Below are 15,562 nucleotides of genomic sequence, written 5' to 3'. Positions count from 1 at the left end.
TGGTTTGACTTGTGCATGAAGAAAGATTAATTTGCAAGACACCAGCAAGGCTGCTTTGCTGTCAGTTTAACTCTGCATAAGCCAGGGCTGCTAGTGAAAGCAGCAGTCCAGCCTCACCCTGTCCTGCCTGTGCACCCCATGTCCTTGTGCCAACAACTCTTTCTGTGTCCACATGGAGAAGCAAACCAAGGAAGCAGTAACACCTGAAATTCTCCCTTCCTATTCTGCAAGATTATTCTTAATCCACAGGGATGATGAAGAGAATGGAGCAAAGGGCTAGAAGCAGGACCACTTTATCCACCAGCTTCACCTTCAAAACTGATTTGCAAGCTATACTGCAAAGGTAATAAAGCTAACCTCCTCCCCTTTGCAGTCAGAAGTTTTTAAGTCCCACTTTGAGATTCCATTAAATGTGCTGCACAGCCTCTCCAAATCTCACTTCTGGTAGCACCACAAATGCCAAACTCTTAAGGTCCACATATTCATCTTGCTAAGATGGGGTAAGCCCAGGAGACAACTTCTAGGTCTGCAAAAATCTAAGAACAGCATTTAAGCCTCATGCCAGCCACTCCTCAACAGAGGAGGAAAATGCAGAGGAGGCCACTGCTGCTCATGAACTGGAACTGGGCATGAAAATAATCCAAAACTCCTCTACATGATACAACACTCCAGCATCCCTGCTCATCAGTAGCTTCCTACGTGGGCCAGCACCAGGAGGGACGAATGGCAACCCAGTCCACCCCCTCATTCTCTGTGGGGTTCCCTCACTTCTCCACGGTGTTGGGAAGCATGTGGCATCCTGCCTTCTCCTGACCTGGCCAGGAGGCTGAGCAGCACAGAAGTTACAGCTCCAAGGGACTAATTTCCTCCCTGACCACCAGGTCTTCTTTGAACCCCTGTCACTATATCCCAAACTATCTGGAATACAGCACCAGACCCTCCACACACATAAAGCTGGACACAGGCTGAACCAGGTGCATACGTAAAATTCAGCTGCTTCTGGGAAGGCTGACTGTGCCCAAGAGCAAACTGCACCTTCTCCTGCTGTAAGCACATCCCACAATACTTAGGAGGCTTCTGCACAGTCCATTGTCTTTCAAAGAGAAACATTCAAATGCTAAAATAGCTCTGAAACTTTTCTGGGCCATCGCTACTTTAAAATTACTTAATTTAAATATGTACCATGTCTATATATACACACACACACCAAGGGAAATGAGCATCTGTGAGAAGGGCTGGTGCCCACACACTGTAACTCTGCTCAGCCTCCCCAGGTCTGCTGGGCCTGATTGTGCCACCACGGCTCCACACCACTACAACCCTTGCAGAGCCCCAAAAGGATCCTGCCCCACTGGCAACGACACAGGAAAGACCACAGCCTGCAGGCTCCCCCAGACCACTTGCTGACACACACCTTTCTTGGGGTATAGAGAGCAAGTGGGGGCAGGGAAGTTTTAAGACCAAATTACAGAGTCCTTTAAGCTGAAGCCTTAAGTCCTTCCTTCAGCATTTTCCTCTCCCTCCCCTCCAGGGCTGAGATGCAGGCTATGCACCTTCATTTGTCAATTAAGCTCCAAGGAACAGGGCTGTGCCACAATGAGGCATTTCTCCCACCTGGAGAGCAGCACCATTGCAGCCTCCACATACTACCTTAAAAGCACAATACCCACAAGGAGGACCCACAGGGGAAAAACATCTCTGCAACCCCATGGAAGATGCCACATGGAAACTTGAACTGCATTTCTTCTGCTTCTGCAAAATCCCAGAACTAGCTTAATTCAGACTACTCCAACTCAGACACTCGATAGTTTCAACATGGTACAGACTATTACCTTGCTCTAATTACAGGATCACGTTACATGTCCAACAACTGCTGCAATTTAGTCTTGCCTGATACACCCCAGCTCAGAATTGCTCATCCCACCTCTCGCTCCCATACTTTTTGGCATCCTTTGAATCAAGGCAGGGATACCTAGTAACATTTCATTCTCTCTCTCACACACACACGCACCCCAAGCCCCCCAAAAGGTAAAAGTCATGATTTCCACGCGGTAACAAAGGCAACGACTTTCAACCAGTGCAGAACCAACTAGTTTTAGGCAAGCAGCACAGATACAACAGTTCTGTTCAGATACTGGTCTCTGCAAACCCATGACAGGATTACTGCTAATAACCACTGCTGCACACCACCCCCGATCCGCACCTCCCTCCCCGAGCCCCGGCGTTGATCTTGCCCGGAGCTTTGTCGGCAAGCAACGAGTTTTCAGAGAAGCCAAAGCTGCAGGATCAGGCCCTTGGGAGTTTCACTACCTCAAAGGCCGGGGACCTCCCTCCCAGCAGCGCACATCTTTGCCTCGGAGCTCAAAACCGCATCCGCCACCTCCCGCTGCCACGAGAGCCGAAAGGTTGTGTTGTTTTTTTTTTTTATTTCTCCCTTGCAACCGCCTGCCCGCCTCTGAGCCCAGTGCTAACAGGTCTCTTACTTGCGCCTGGCCTCGCCTCATGCTCTACAGGGGAAGACTGTGCTCCCCGGGCGGACGAGGCGTCCGGCCATCGCTCCACGATGATTCAGCAAGGGGGTGGCTCCCCGTCGGAAGGCACACCTCCCGCGAACTGTCACACCACGGGGCTGGGGGAAAATGGGAGAAGTTGCTCTGTCTATCATGGCTGCACTTTCCGAAATGCGTAGACCTGGCCTGGTAGGGTCGGGGGGCGACGAAAAAGGCGGGGGGGGGAGGGGGGGAAGAGATGATTGGGGAGGCAGCAGCAGGCAGATGGAAATAATTCAGGGAAGCATCTCGAGGCTTTTAACTACGGCATAAGTAAACGAGGCAAACAAACCAACCAAAAAGAAAAAAAAAACCAAACAACCACAAAAGCCAGACACTTTCGGAGCCAGCGTCAACTTCGCCAGGCTGTGCTCTTTGTTTCTAGGCAGACTCCAGTGCGGTGGCAAGAACGAACAAATGCGCATGTCTTCCTAAGAGTCCCCCCACAAGAAAAAAAAAAAAAAAAAGGAAAGGAAGGAAAAAAACCCAGCCCCGACCCTCCCCTCTCCCCTGGCCGCAGCGGCAGGGGAGGCCGCCCGGCACTTGGCGCTGCTTTCCCGCAAGTACGAGCCCGCCCTGCTCCGGGCAGGCGGTTCGCGACGCTGCCGGGGTAAGACAGCGCAGCACTTGCAGCTGCAAAAACTGGCTGCCGGTTTTTTTGGTTGTTTTTTTTTAGGTTGTTTTTATATACATATTTATATAACACGAAAGGCCAGCCTAGCCACGCACCGCGCCGGCCACCCTCCCTCCAGAGCCGCTCCTGCCGCCGGCGGAGCGGGGCCGGGGCCGGGGCCGGCAGACAAAGGAGCGACGGGCCGGCACCCCCGGGCCAGCCCGCTGCCTCTCCCGGGATAACCGGCAGCGGCCGCCGAGCCCCGGCCGCAGGACGAGAACCCCCCTCCCGCCCCGCAGCTCGCCAGACCCGTCCCCGGGCGCCCCGCGGCGGGGCGGGAGCAGCCCCAGCCCCGGCCCCGGCCTTACCTCCCGGCGGCGCTGGCAGGCAGGGGCGGCCGCGCCGTGCCACGCGCGGCGGCACGGGGCGAGCCACGGGGGCCGGTTTAGCGCGGGGGCCGGCTGCGCGCCGCCATTTTAACGCCTTCCGCCCGCCCTCCGCCCCCCCCCCTCCTCCTCCTCCCCCCCCCCCATCCTCACGTCCTTCCCCGCGGCGGGCGGCCACGCGCGGCGTGGAAATGCCACTCAGCGGCGCTTCCCCCCCCCCCCTCCTTCCCCCCCTTCCCCAGCCTCCCCTCCGCCCCGCCGCCACCGTTACATTGACGCAGCAGCTCCCGGTGGCCGGGCCCGCCGTGGCGGAGCTAGCAGGGCAGCAGCAGCAGCCGCCGCCGTCGTGGCCCCTCCGCCGCCTCCCGCCGCCGGGCGCACATGGTACGCTCCGGGGCCGCGCCGCGCCCCGCCGGCCGCGCGCGCCGCCTGGCTGCTGCCATGGCAACCGGAGAGGCCCGACCCGACCCGGCGCCCGCCCCGCCCCGCCGAGCCCCCGCGCAGCCGGTGCGGGGCCGCGGCCGCTGCCCGCCCAGCCCTGCGCGACCCGCCCGAGCCTTTTCTGGTGGTTCTTGCCCCGCCGGGCTCACGGACGGGTCGTCCCGCGGCTGCCGCCCGCCCCGGCATGAGACCGGCCACCGACCTGCGCGCCGGAGGGGAAGCCGAGCCCAGCACCCGCGCCTCTCGCCGGCCGCAGGGCATAAGCCACTGAGTCTGCTCTGTCCCCAGTGCCACCACCCCAGCCACCTGCTGACCGACCGGCTGCATCCTCCCCGCCACCGTCACACATCCTTGCCGTGTCCCCTCTGTCCCCAGAGCCACCATCGCATCCACCCGCGCAGGGGCTGCAACCCCACTGGCCTCAGAGGCACCATCACGCCTCCCCACTGTGTCCCCTCTGCCCACAAAGCCACCATGACATCCCCCCGGCTCTGCCCCCGATGTCACCCTTGCACCCCCTCGCTGAGGGGCTGTACCCCGTTCTGTCCCCCCAACCATCACATCCTCCCGAGCGCACACTCGTCTGTCTTCCAAGCCACCATCACATCCCCTCGCTGGGTCCCCTCTGTCTCCAAACTTATTGTCACCCTTCTACCCCCCTCCCACCCCAGGGCTGTGTCCCTGCCAGGCTTGGCCGCCCTTACCTGGATGGTGGCACAGCTCTTCCACACCGCAGTGCTCATTTTCACTCCTGATTTGCAACAGAAAATTGCCTACGCCAGGACAGTCGCAAGGGAAAACAGGCGCAATGTGAAGCAGATGAGAGTAAATCATAACGCCGCCGTGCATGTTCTGCATACTGCAAACGAGGAGCTAATTTCCTGGCAGCCAGCCTCAGGATGCTTCAGAGTCGGTCTTTGCCAGTGCGACCCTTAAAAAAACCTCACAGCGTTTGGCTGCAAGCAACCCCACTCATTTCTGACTTTAGCATCTCATTCTGGCAAATCTAGATCTTTTAATTATGCATTTTGTTCGGGCAAGCTGAAAACAACCAGCAGCTACCGGATCACTGAAGAAAACAATCCCCTATTTCTTTTAAAAAACAACTTTTTATGAGGTTTGGCGACATTTGCTACATTTTGTCAAGCTTGAGCTCAACCAGAAGCAGCAAGAAGCAGCCAAGGGTTGTTTATTGCACAAAAAGTGGCTCTCCCTGACAGCAGCACTAGTGGAAATGACTGTCATAAAACTGCCAGTGATCGTGCTCTGAGCAGCAGAACGGGAGCCCTGATTCCTGCACCCTGTCCTGATGACCACTTTCTCAGTGACCACTTCATCTCTCTTCCTAGTTACTGCCACTGATTCATAGTTGAGACCAATTAGTTAATGTTTGCAAAGTCAGTTGAAGATGAAAAAGCATTCCATACTGCTAATAAAACCATAACGATCCCACTGTTAAACATTAAACACACAATGATGTGTAAAAAAAAAAAAAATAATCACATGCGTGGAAAATTCCTCTTGCTGCAAGGACAAAGGATTAGCTCCTAAAAAAAGGAAGGATGATCTCAAATTTGCATCACAGGACTGTGTTTCAGGGGTCTGGTTTTTGTTTAGGTCTCTGCCACTGATTGTCTGTGTGGCCATGGGCACATCACCGGAGGCTTGGCCCACCTGAAAGTGGCAAGTTAACCCAGAGTTGGCCAAAAAATCACCAGGCACTTCTGGATAAACGCTGGTCCTGGTAGTTTTGCTCCTCCACTTCCCATCTGCTAAATGGGATGAGAACTGCAGCTGCACAGCCTGATTTTTGCAGGCGAGAGGATACAGCAGCGAGCAAACTCTGGCAACGTGGTCGTTCAAAGCCAGAGGAGCTGTGCAGCTCGCAAGACACTTGCATCACACCAGGGTGAGAGGAGTGAAAGCGGGCGTGGGACTTTCTAGGAGGATTTTTCCTGGCAATGAATCTCGCTTTAAGACGTAAAACCGGTAGCTGTGCCACTGGTCAGGCTCCGGGTCGCTGGATGCAAAGCAAAGCATGTCTGATGCTCTGCCCGCAGGCAAGGAGGAGGAGAGGAACCAGGAAAACCACTCTTGTCTCTACTTTTGGGCCTGCACAGGGCCACATTCATGGTGATGAGGCACCGGTGTTTCTGGCAGGGCAGAAGCCATGGGTGGGGATTTGCAGAGCAGAAGCTTGCAGGCACAGTGATCTCAGAGAGGACACGACTCCTTTACCCAAAAGAAAAGCAGCAGCCCTTTGATGAGGCACCCCTCCTTGCCTGGATGGAGCTGCCCTCTGCCAGGAGCATCCCTCAGCTGCAATAGCCTGGTCGCATTTTCCTCCTGAAATCTGATGCCACTCTGCTTTGAGGGTGATCAGTTGTTGACTGCAGAAAAGCTGAATCATGAAACAGAGGTTATAAACAAGGTTATTTTTAATGGAGGAAACAAATTCCACACGGTGCCGAAGTCGGAGCAAGGGACTGTTGGCAAGGCCTGATGGGGCTCACTCCTGCCTTGATAGTCTCCATGTCCTGAAGCAAATGACAATCACTCTAACCTTTAATTTACCTGCTTTGTAACATGGACAAAGCAGCAGACTCCAGTCGTGCCTTCTTTGCACAGCAAAGCTCCTGGAGTGACAGTAAAGCAGTGCTGGGAGCTGAGCAGTGCCGGGGGCTGGCTTTCACTGCTGCCCAGCACCTTGCAGAGCTGTTTTCAGCCATGCAAAATGCTCACACACGGTATTTCATCCATGTTCCTAGATCTTTTGAATGCAGATAGAGAGACTATCCGGTCTGATTCCCCTCTCGCGGATTTCACAGCCTTACATTCCAGTTCCCACACGCAGCCCTGTAACTTCTGCTTCATTTTGCACACCGAAAACTCAAAATGTACAAGTTTCGTATCCCTGAGTCTCCTGCTACATCCTTCAGGCACTGGAGTGCTGCAGGGTGTGTGTTGTAGGTATCCAGCCCAGGGGGAAGGAAGACTAGTCTGGTACACCTACAGCTAACTGGGAAATTTCTTGATTATGCCATTTCTTTTCTCTTTCTCACGCTTTAATTCTTCCCAGAAAAGTGTACTTCATTTTTCCTAGGAAAGATGCCTCAACTTAGGGAAGCAGGGGACTGTGACTGACCAGGCTTCCTCAACGCTGCCTGAGGAAAGCAAACAATCCCACATACAGATCCTTGTGGACTTGTCTTCTGTGCTCCACGCCCTAGTTAACAAGTGCTATGAGGGTGTCTCCAACTTTCTATAGATAACTATCAAAGAACTTTAGCTTTTAAAAAAATATTTAGTAAATATAGATATTTATAAATCTCTCTCTATATACACAACACGCATCCATTAGTGAAAACTTTAGGACATTGGGAACTTTCCTGCCTTACTTACAGACCTGCTAAGGCTCCTTGCTGGAGTGGCTTCCCTTTCTTGCTCAAGTTTTCCGTGAGCTAAATAGTGATTTCCACATAGAAAATACCAAATAAAAACTAAGGCATCAGTGGCTTGGATCCAGAGTGGGTTCTGGCTGTCCGTTTGCTGGTGCAAAGCCTTGGTCCATCTTCACCTGCCTGCTGTGGAAACAGACACCAAAGCTCCTGCACATGCTCTGGACGCAGGCCAGCACCTTAGCACAGGTGCTCAGGCACCTCCAGCGTGGCTGTGAGAAGGGGAACAGGACTAACCTTGCGAGCCAGTTCCCTCTTGCAGGTGCCTGCAAGGACAGGTGGCCGTGTGCCAGCGGGTGGAATAACCGCGGCCCCGCGCTGCTTACGGGGCAGGGATGCTGCAGGGCTGCCTCCATTAGTGCTTGAGACGCCTCTGTGATCTGTAGATGAAAGGTGGTTTACAGCTGCAAATTATTGCCCTTCTTCATCTGAAGTCTGTTATTTGCTGGTGTCCCTCATTTTGACTCATGCCCTGTCCCCTACCTGGTGCGGGGCTGGCAGAGGATGAACCTTCAATCCCGCCACGGAGAGGAGAAACAGGAATATCTCAGATCTCTGTGCTTGGGGCTGCCCCAGGGAAGGGGAGGAAGCCAGAGAGGACCAGAGTGGGGCCCTTCAGTTTCTGGTTTCTCATCTGTGTTCCAAACCTCCTGGGCAGGAATTACAGAGCAGGAGAACATCTTTGGCAGGCATCTGGAGGGAAGGGATACTAGGTGTTCTGTGCACAGCCCATGGATAGCAGAAGGAGCAGGTGGAATTGATGTTCTTCCTGAATTAGTCACCATGGCCTGCTCACCCCATCAGGCTGCAGCAAGCAAAGGACCTTTTGGTCTCTACTGCTAAATAAAAGAGCAGAAAGCAGCCTGTGCTGTAAGGTAGTCGTAATGACGGAAGAAGAAGTATCCCTGACACTCTGACCTGCACAGGGCTGCCAAGCACATGTGTGCAGGAGGGCAGGACTGGTGGCACTGGGCAGGCATGGCCATCTGGGCACCAGAGAAACTAGCATCTCCAAACACTGGGACCCAGAGCAATTCCAGCACAGAGTGGGAGTTCCTTCCACTGCACTCACCGTGCAGCTCTCCAGTTGGGAAGTAAATGACCACTCACACAAACAGGCACGAGGCAGTCACAGATTTTTACAACCGAAAGAGATCTCCTAACTCCTGCCCAGACCACATGAGTTTTCTCTTTCTCCCCCAAGGTCCATGAGGTTTTAAACCTCTTCAAAGTGATGAGATTCCCAGGTAGCCTCATGTACCAATGAACAAGAAGGACTGGACGGAGCCTCCAGTGTCATCACAGCCCTCTCTCCATCACACTGTCACCCCGGCTCCACCAAACCCTCCCGGCAGCTGTTTGCCTACACAATGAGCTAGTCTGAGGCTGCCATTTCCCTCCCCATGGACACAACAGTCACGGTCTAATTCCAGCTTTGGCTTGCTCCCAACAAACCCATTTGGGTCCCATTTTCACCAGCAGTGGCTGCAACACAGAAGGGCACCCACCCAGCGCACCACCCACGCCAACAGCCGAGGTTCCACGCCCCTGGAAACACAGGCTGCCACCAACTCTCACTTTCTTCTTAATATCTAACCTAAATTTCCCCTCTTTCAGTTTAAAACCATCACCCCTTGTCCTATCACTACACTCTCCGGTGAAAAGTCTCTCCCCAGCTTTCCTGGAGCCCCTTCAAGTACTGGAAGGTGCTATAAGGTCTCCCCAAAGCCTTCTCTTCTCTAGGCTGGACAGCCCCAGGTGCTTCAGGGTGATGCTGTGATCCTCCTCTGTCCCATGTTCTTGCAATACTATGAATCCTCTGAGCTACAAGCTAATTCATTTTCTTGCTGTTGAAGGCTCCGGGACGATCAACAGAGCCAGCCAAACATTGCTATGGGGAGCACCAGGGTACTCATTAGAGATCCCATCCCTGCTGTGACAAGCCCCAAGGAAAATGTGGAAAGAAAGTGTGTGGAAGAGAAGATCCACCCTCACTCCCACCACGGGTCCTGTCCTGATCTCTAACCTGATGTTGTGTTGTATTTTTTTGCTGCAAATTTTTCTTCAGGGGGTTTTGTCTTGAATTCTTCAATGTGCTGGGACAGAGGAGCTCCAGGTCCACCAGTGCCCTGCACATCACTCACCCTCGTGGCAGCAAACCCCAGGGGTGCTGTGAGCAGGTCCTGCACTGCATTCCTGAGTTCCCTCACTGCCTGTGCTGGCTATGGGAAGGGCTGAAAAGAAGTCTGCAACACCTAACACCACTCAAGCTCTGAATGGTCACAGCTGAATATTAACCCTCCCGAGGGGTCAGGAGAGATGCTGGCCATGAGCATGGCTTAGAAAAATGACAGTTGACATACAAAGCAGTCCTCCCACAATCAGTTTGACACCTTTAATCATGCAAATCCTGGAAGAGTATTAGAGATCTTTTAGCAGCTTAATGTGAGCAAGTAACAGTTTTTAATAACCATGAATGACGATATCAAACCGCCACACCCCAAACTGAAACCATTGCTCACTTCTTCTGGCAGGTAGAAAGGGATTTCTCACAGCTTCCCTCCTCCTTTTTAAGCAACTGCTGCAACAAAGAGACATGAAAAGGTGGCAAACACACACAATCTCGTGTGGTGGTGACATTGACAGATGTGATGGTGCCGGCGGTACACGATGTTGTGATTTTTTATTAATAACTCTGCACTGCAGAGCTCAGATAGGGAAAGAAAGAGTGCCTGATTGTGTGTGGAGGACAGCTTTGTTCTTTGGACTTGCAAGAGAAGGAATCTAGTATCAAAGCTAGAAACATCTGGAAGAGAAAGACAACTCAAAAGGGACACTGTGGGCTGTGGGTGGTTGGAAGCATCAAGGTAACTGCAGCAAACAAGACTCAAACCACTGGGTATTCAGGATTTTAAATGACCTGACTTGGATCAGCAACAAGAGGGCAAGAAAAGATGCTGTCAATTAGTGGGAGCAGATAAGGGAGGTCCAGATGTTTTAAAGAAATTTAGGTTGGACATTAGGAGGAAATTCTTCACTGTGAGGGTGGTGAGACCTTGGCCCAGGCTGCCCAGGGAAGCTGTGGCTGCCCCATCCCTGGCAGTGTTGAAGGGCAGGTTGGATGGGGCTTGGAGCAACCTGGGCTGGTGGGAGGTGTCCCTGCCCATGCAGGGGGTTGGATCTAGATGATCTTAATGATCCCTTCCAGCCCAAAGCATTCTATGATTCTCTAATCTATGATCCTAAACAAAGGTCTTCAGGAATTTTTCTTTCCTGACAGTGGGATTGCCACAGGACAAGACTTGGTTCCTTCCTCCACTCAGGGAGTGTTCCCGTGCCCTCACCAATCACCCACCCAGAGCTGTGCAGAGCCAGGCCAGGTGGGGAAGGAGACGTCCCTCGTTCTCTGCAGCCTGCAAATGTACGTTGCCACCCCTTCAGCCCCTCTCCTGAGCAGCCAGGGAGGAGCCTCCCCTCAGAGGGGACACAGCCCCGCAGAGCCCCAAAGTGCCACCACTCTGCCCCCAACCATGTCACAGCACTGCCCAGGGGAAGGGAACCCAGCTTCAAAGGGAGGGGAGGCAGGAGGGGCCCAAGTTTTCTGAGGGCAGCTGCTTCCCAGTATTTGTCATCATCCAAAGGAAAAGTGAAAGTTTCTGCTCTTGGGATAATTATTAAAGACATTTGGGGTTTGCTTTCACAAGCCCTCTTCCATTTTTTTTTTAAAGTTTTTTTTTTTTGTTAACTGTAAACCCCATCCTGGCTGTTAAGCAGGGATCTGCGGAGTTGAAGCTTGAATAATTGCAGTGACTTATGTTTCCCCAGAACCCCACCCAAGCCCAGCAGGTCCCGAGGGAGCGCGCTGAGTCACTGCCTCTGGCTCCTCTCCCTCCATGGAGCTGGCAGACAATCTGGGCACATGCAAGACAGTCGTGGTAAATGACCCCCAGTCTCCCATGACGTTACCTTACACCAGAGAAGTACCTGCTGGAACCTCTGGCTCCCAGGAGAGACTTGGGTGGGAAGAAGCAGCAGGGCTGAGTTAAGCTGTAATCACCGGAGCCATGCGCCGAAGGAACCAGCGTGTTGGTGCAGCCTGTGCCTCCAGCAAGGGCTAATAACCTGCTGCCAGCCCACCAGCCTTGAAGGCACCTGAAGGCAGAGGAGAACCCCACAGAACCCCTGTCAGGCCTTGGCAGAAGCCCCTTTAGCTTTGCCACGCCATGAGAGCAGCCAGGAGGGTAGATGAGCTTGAGGGAGCTCTCAGAAAAATCCGGTGCTGATTGCAGAAGGACCAGCTGAGGAGGCAATCACCCCCTGAACACCTGGCAGAGAGGAGCCAAAGTTAGAGAAATCAGTTCAGCCACTTGCAGGTGTGATTTTGGTTAAAAAAACCCCAAACAAACAAAACCAACCAACAAACAGGTAGTACCATGTTGTTCAAATGGCCCTTGCCTGCTCAGCTGCCTGCTCCCTGCAGTCGTGTTTGAAGACTTGATGGGAAAAAAGTCCCTTTTGATTGCAGCTCTCCCACCAGCCGTGCAGAGCCAACTTCACAGGCTGGTTCTTGACTCATGGGCCATCTCCCATCTACACAAGGCTCTCCCAGGACGACCAACCGACCTGCCTGCAAGCTGTCCCCTGGAGAAGATCCCCTTCCCACATACCTAGAGACAGCAGCATCATCCACAAGGGCACCTGGGTGGTGTTTGCCTGCAAGACTGTGTGCTGAGCTCCTCCAGTTCCCACATAACTGAAAGCCAACCAGCTGGATGGGTCTTTCCCTGCTTTTTTTTTTCTGCTAGCTACCCCTCCAATGTCTGCTGTAATAAAAAAAAGGCAAAGCAGAAAACAATACAGTCTGTTTGTGTGTTGTAAACTGGGAGCACAGCTGCTATTCCTGGGCTAAATAGGAAGCCTTGCTATGAGAGCCATAAAAAGCAGAGTTTCTACTTTGAGCTGCAGCATCACATTGCAAAGAGCAGCTTCTGTCAGCCTTGCTGCCTTTTTTCTAACTGAACTAACTACATTACTGGGGAACACAGCACTCACCTCAGCACTCAGCTGCACCTGCAGAGCCTCTGAGATGCACCTGAGGAGGAGAAAAATTGTTTCCCAGCATGCAGGTGAACCCTAATGTCTACTGGCTCCAGCATGTCCCTCTGAATGGTAGCATCACCTCCTGACACAACCAGCCATGTACCCTCTGGACACCCTTCCCAGCACCCACAGACACCACGTCTGGTGTGTGTTTCAGATCACACTGAAATAGTCTCTGATTTAAAAAACCTCCCTGGGCCATTGGTGGACTCAGGATGTGGCTGATGCTATCTCCCTTTCCCAAATGTGTCTCTATTGCTTTCTCCATTGTCACCACTCCAGGCAGGAGTGCAAGTCAGGCTTCATCAGAAGGTAAAGGTTGGACTAAATTAGATCTTTTCCAGGCTGGGCAGCACAGCCTGCCTGCTCCCCACCACACTAAAACACACAGATGCTTTCTTTAAGCATTACTCAGCTAATTATTTTTTTTTTCCCTGTGATTCACAAAAGATGCATTAGTCACCATGGGAGAGGTGGAGAGGCTGGGAAGGATTCCTACCCCTCACACCACCACGGCTCAAACCTGTGGTCCTCAAAATGCCAGGGCATCCACCACGGTGTCACGGCACAGCTGGAATCCCAGCGAGTCTTCAGCCTGTTAGTGTCTGCTCCTCTCTCCCATCCTGCTGCTGGGTTTCTTTATCCCCAGTGACAGGTCTTTCAGGGAACTGCAGCGTCAGACCAGGAGTCCCTTTGAAAATTTACACAGCTGGGGGCACAAAAAAGAGCAAGAGGAACTAAATAAATAGATGTCTGCGCCAAGAATAACCCTTTTTGACAGGAGCAAACTTTTGCCTTATTTTCTGTTTTATCAGCAGAACAGCACTTGTCAAGACCACTGCTTGGCTTTCCTTTCCTTGTTCAGAGGGAAATACTTCTGCCTTGACAGAGAAGATGTTTCCTTACAGCCAGACAAGCAGCCCTTGCCTGAGCTGCAGCACAGACAGCTCATCAAAGCTGCAACAAAGCTGCTGTTGTGCTGAACCACAGCAAAGCAAACAGCCCCTGCCTGGTATCATTCAGGCCTCTCACATCCAGGGCTTTGACAACCATTAACAACAGCACGGGCTAAACTCTCGGATCTCTGCCCTGGTTGCAGCCTTATTCCAGCAACTGCCCCACTCTTTTCCATGAAGCCATCAGTGCAAGCAGGGACGCTGGAAACCCAGCCCTGGGAGCAGCTGTGGGGCACGTCCCGGCCTCACAGGGCATCAGCCTCCTCCAGGCTCCCTCAGTGCGTGGAGGTTGTATCACCCGTTCCTCATACCAGCTCCCAGCAGAGGGAAAAAGGGATTATCTGCATTTCTGTCATCACAGGCCAGCCTTTACAAACCAGTGTCATTCAGCTGAGGAAAATCGGGGCCCTGGAAGTGGTCGGAAGCTGGGGCTTTGCTGGTGAGCTGGTAAATCCCATTCCCTCTTTCCCAGCACAAAGAGGGATCAGGCAGAAGAAAAGCAAAGGATCTTCCTCTTCTCCAGCCCCAAGTGCTCTTCTCTGTGGGAAGCTGAGGACATTGAGAGCACGGGGGATTTTAAGAAGGGATTAGGCAAATTTGTGGGCGACTGACACGTGGGGACCACGGTGATCCACTCCCACTCCTGTGCTGGAAAGTGAAGACACTTGAAGCAGGAGAAAAAGCTGCAATTTCAGATGGAGAAAAAAAAAGCAAGCTTTTTTTAACCTTTTACTCTTTTCTTTTTTTATTATTTTAGACTATTTTACTATTATTTTAGAATATTTTACTATTTTAGCCTTTTACTATTTTAGAAAAAATAATTTCCTGAAGTATTTTAATATGGTCCTGGACACCTTCAACAGTGGCAATTTGTCCTGCTGAGAGCAGTACGCTGTGTAAAAGCATTTTCTGGCCATATACACAATGTTTCAGTGTGGAGCAGGATAACCATCCAAAAGGATTGACATCACCTAACTAGGGACATTGACAAAAGGCAACATTTGGATGCAATGGCAATAAAAGCCTTTTTTTCCCCCCATGTAAAACTTGGACAACTATCAGCATATTCAAGCATTACATTTGTTCCCAACAAAGCTGCTCCTCCAACATCCCCAAACCGTTATTTTCAGGATTTCCTCCAAGATACCCATTTTTCCAGGGGAGAGGGCAGGAGCAGGCAGGCCAGGGCTTCAGGGAGGAGGCCAGCATCCCCAAGATTGGTTTTTCCTTAGCTCCCTCTAGTGTGTGCAGTCCAAAATGGGATTTAACACATACATTGAATTTTATAGACTTGACACAAGCTGAAATAGATGTAATACAACGGGTGCTTAAAGCGTATTTCCAGAGAAAATGCTCCTTTTGGTAGAAATTCCAACATTTTGCACAGAAATCATCTGTTGGGGTGGCAGGGCCAGCTCGCTGCACTTTCCATGCTCACAGAGTCTGATTTCCTGTGGTTTTGAACCAAAAAAATTAAAAGGTCAGAAAGACTCTTCTGTAATAGCAGCTCTGGCCTATTTTTCACCTATCACTTTTTCATTTATTCCTATCTTCCTCAGGGACTAATCTACCTATTAGAATAAGAAGGTTATTTTCTGAGTCTAATCTAAGAAAATAAATTAAAAAGTCTAAACCTTTCATTAGACCAGAGAGAGGCAGAATTTCTCGGTCAAGGAGAGCTGAGACACTCAGGAATAGATGTCCAGCAAATAACATTTATTAATTATGCATATTCATACCCACAGCTGTGGACAGCAGGCAGCCTCCATGAGCAGACTCATAGCAGGCTGCCTGCAAACTAATGTGTTAAGTAAATAGCTTTTTTATTGGTCTAAGTAGTCACGTAGTAAAGGAGCTCACATTTCCAAGTAGCCATGGAGCAGAAGAATAGAAAAGCTATTAAAATCCAGAGGAAGATAGATTGCATGATATTGCCTAAATTAAAGCCTAAATTGGCACAGATGTAAACATTAAGGTTCCTACTTTCTTCCAGTTCTGAATACCAAGCTTGGGATACCAAGCCTGAATGCCAACTTGGCCAGCACATATAAATCCTTCC

At 51.7% G+C, this 15,562-nt stretch overlaps 1 protein-coding gene across 4 annotated transcripts in view; it reads right to left on the bottom strand.

Moving 5' to 3' along the window:
• MBNL3 (muscleblind like splicing regulator 3) overlaps positions 1 to 4,710 on the bottom strand; it is a 91,180-nt gene extending 86,470 nt beyond the window's left edge. Inside the window, exon 1 of one of the 4 annotated variants that reach the window (XM_051630045.1) lies at positions 4,694 to 4,710. The gene's annotated coding sequence lies outside the window, so the exon portion shown is untranslated. Of the gene's footprint in view, positions 1 to 2,310; positions 2,402 to 3,530; positions 3,564 to 3,819; positions 3,906 to 4,693 lie in introns of those variants that run through there. The other 3 variants (XM_051630042.1, XM_051630044.1, XM_051630043.1) reach the window with 3 other exon arrangements.
• Between the last annotated feature and the right edge of the window lie 10,852 nt (positions 4,711 to 15,562).

This window comes from Apus apus, chromosome 12, assembly GCF_020740795.1.
Source record: "Apus apus isolate bApuApu2 chromosome 12, bApuApu2.pri.cur, whole genome shotgun sequence".
Taxonomy (NCBI): Eukaryota; Metazoa; Chordata; class Aves; order Apodiformes; family Apodidae; genus Apus; species Apus apus.
The sequence above is the reverse complement of the archived record's forward strand: the minus strand, read 5'-3'. Positions and strand labels throughout refer to the sequence as shown.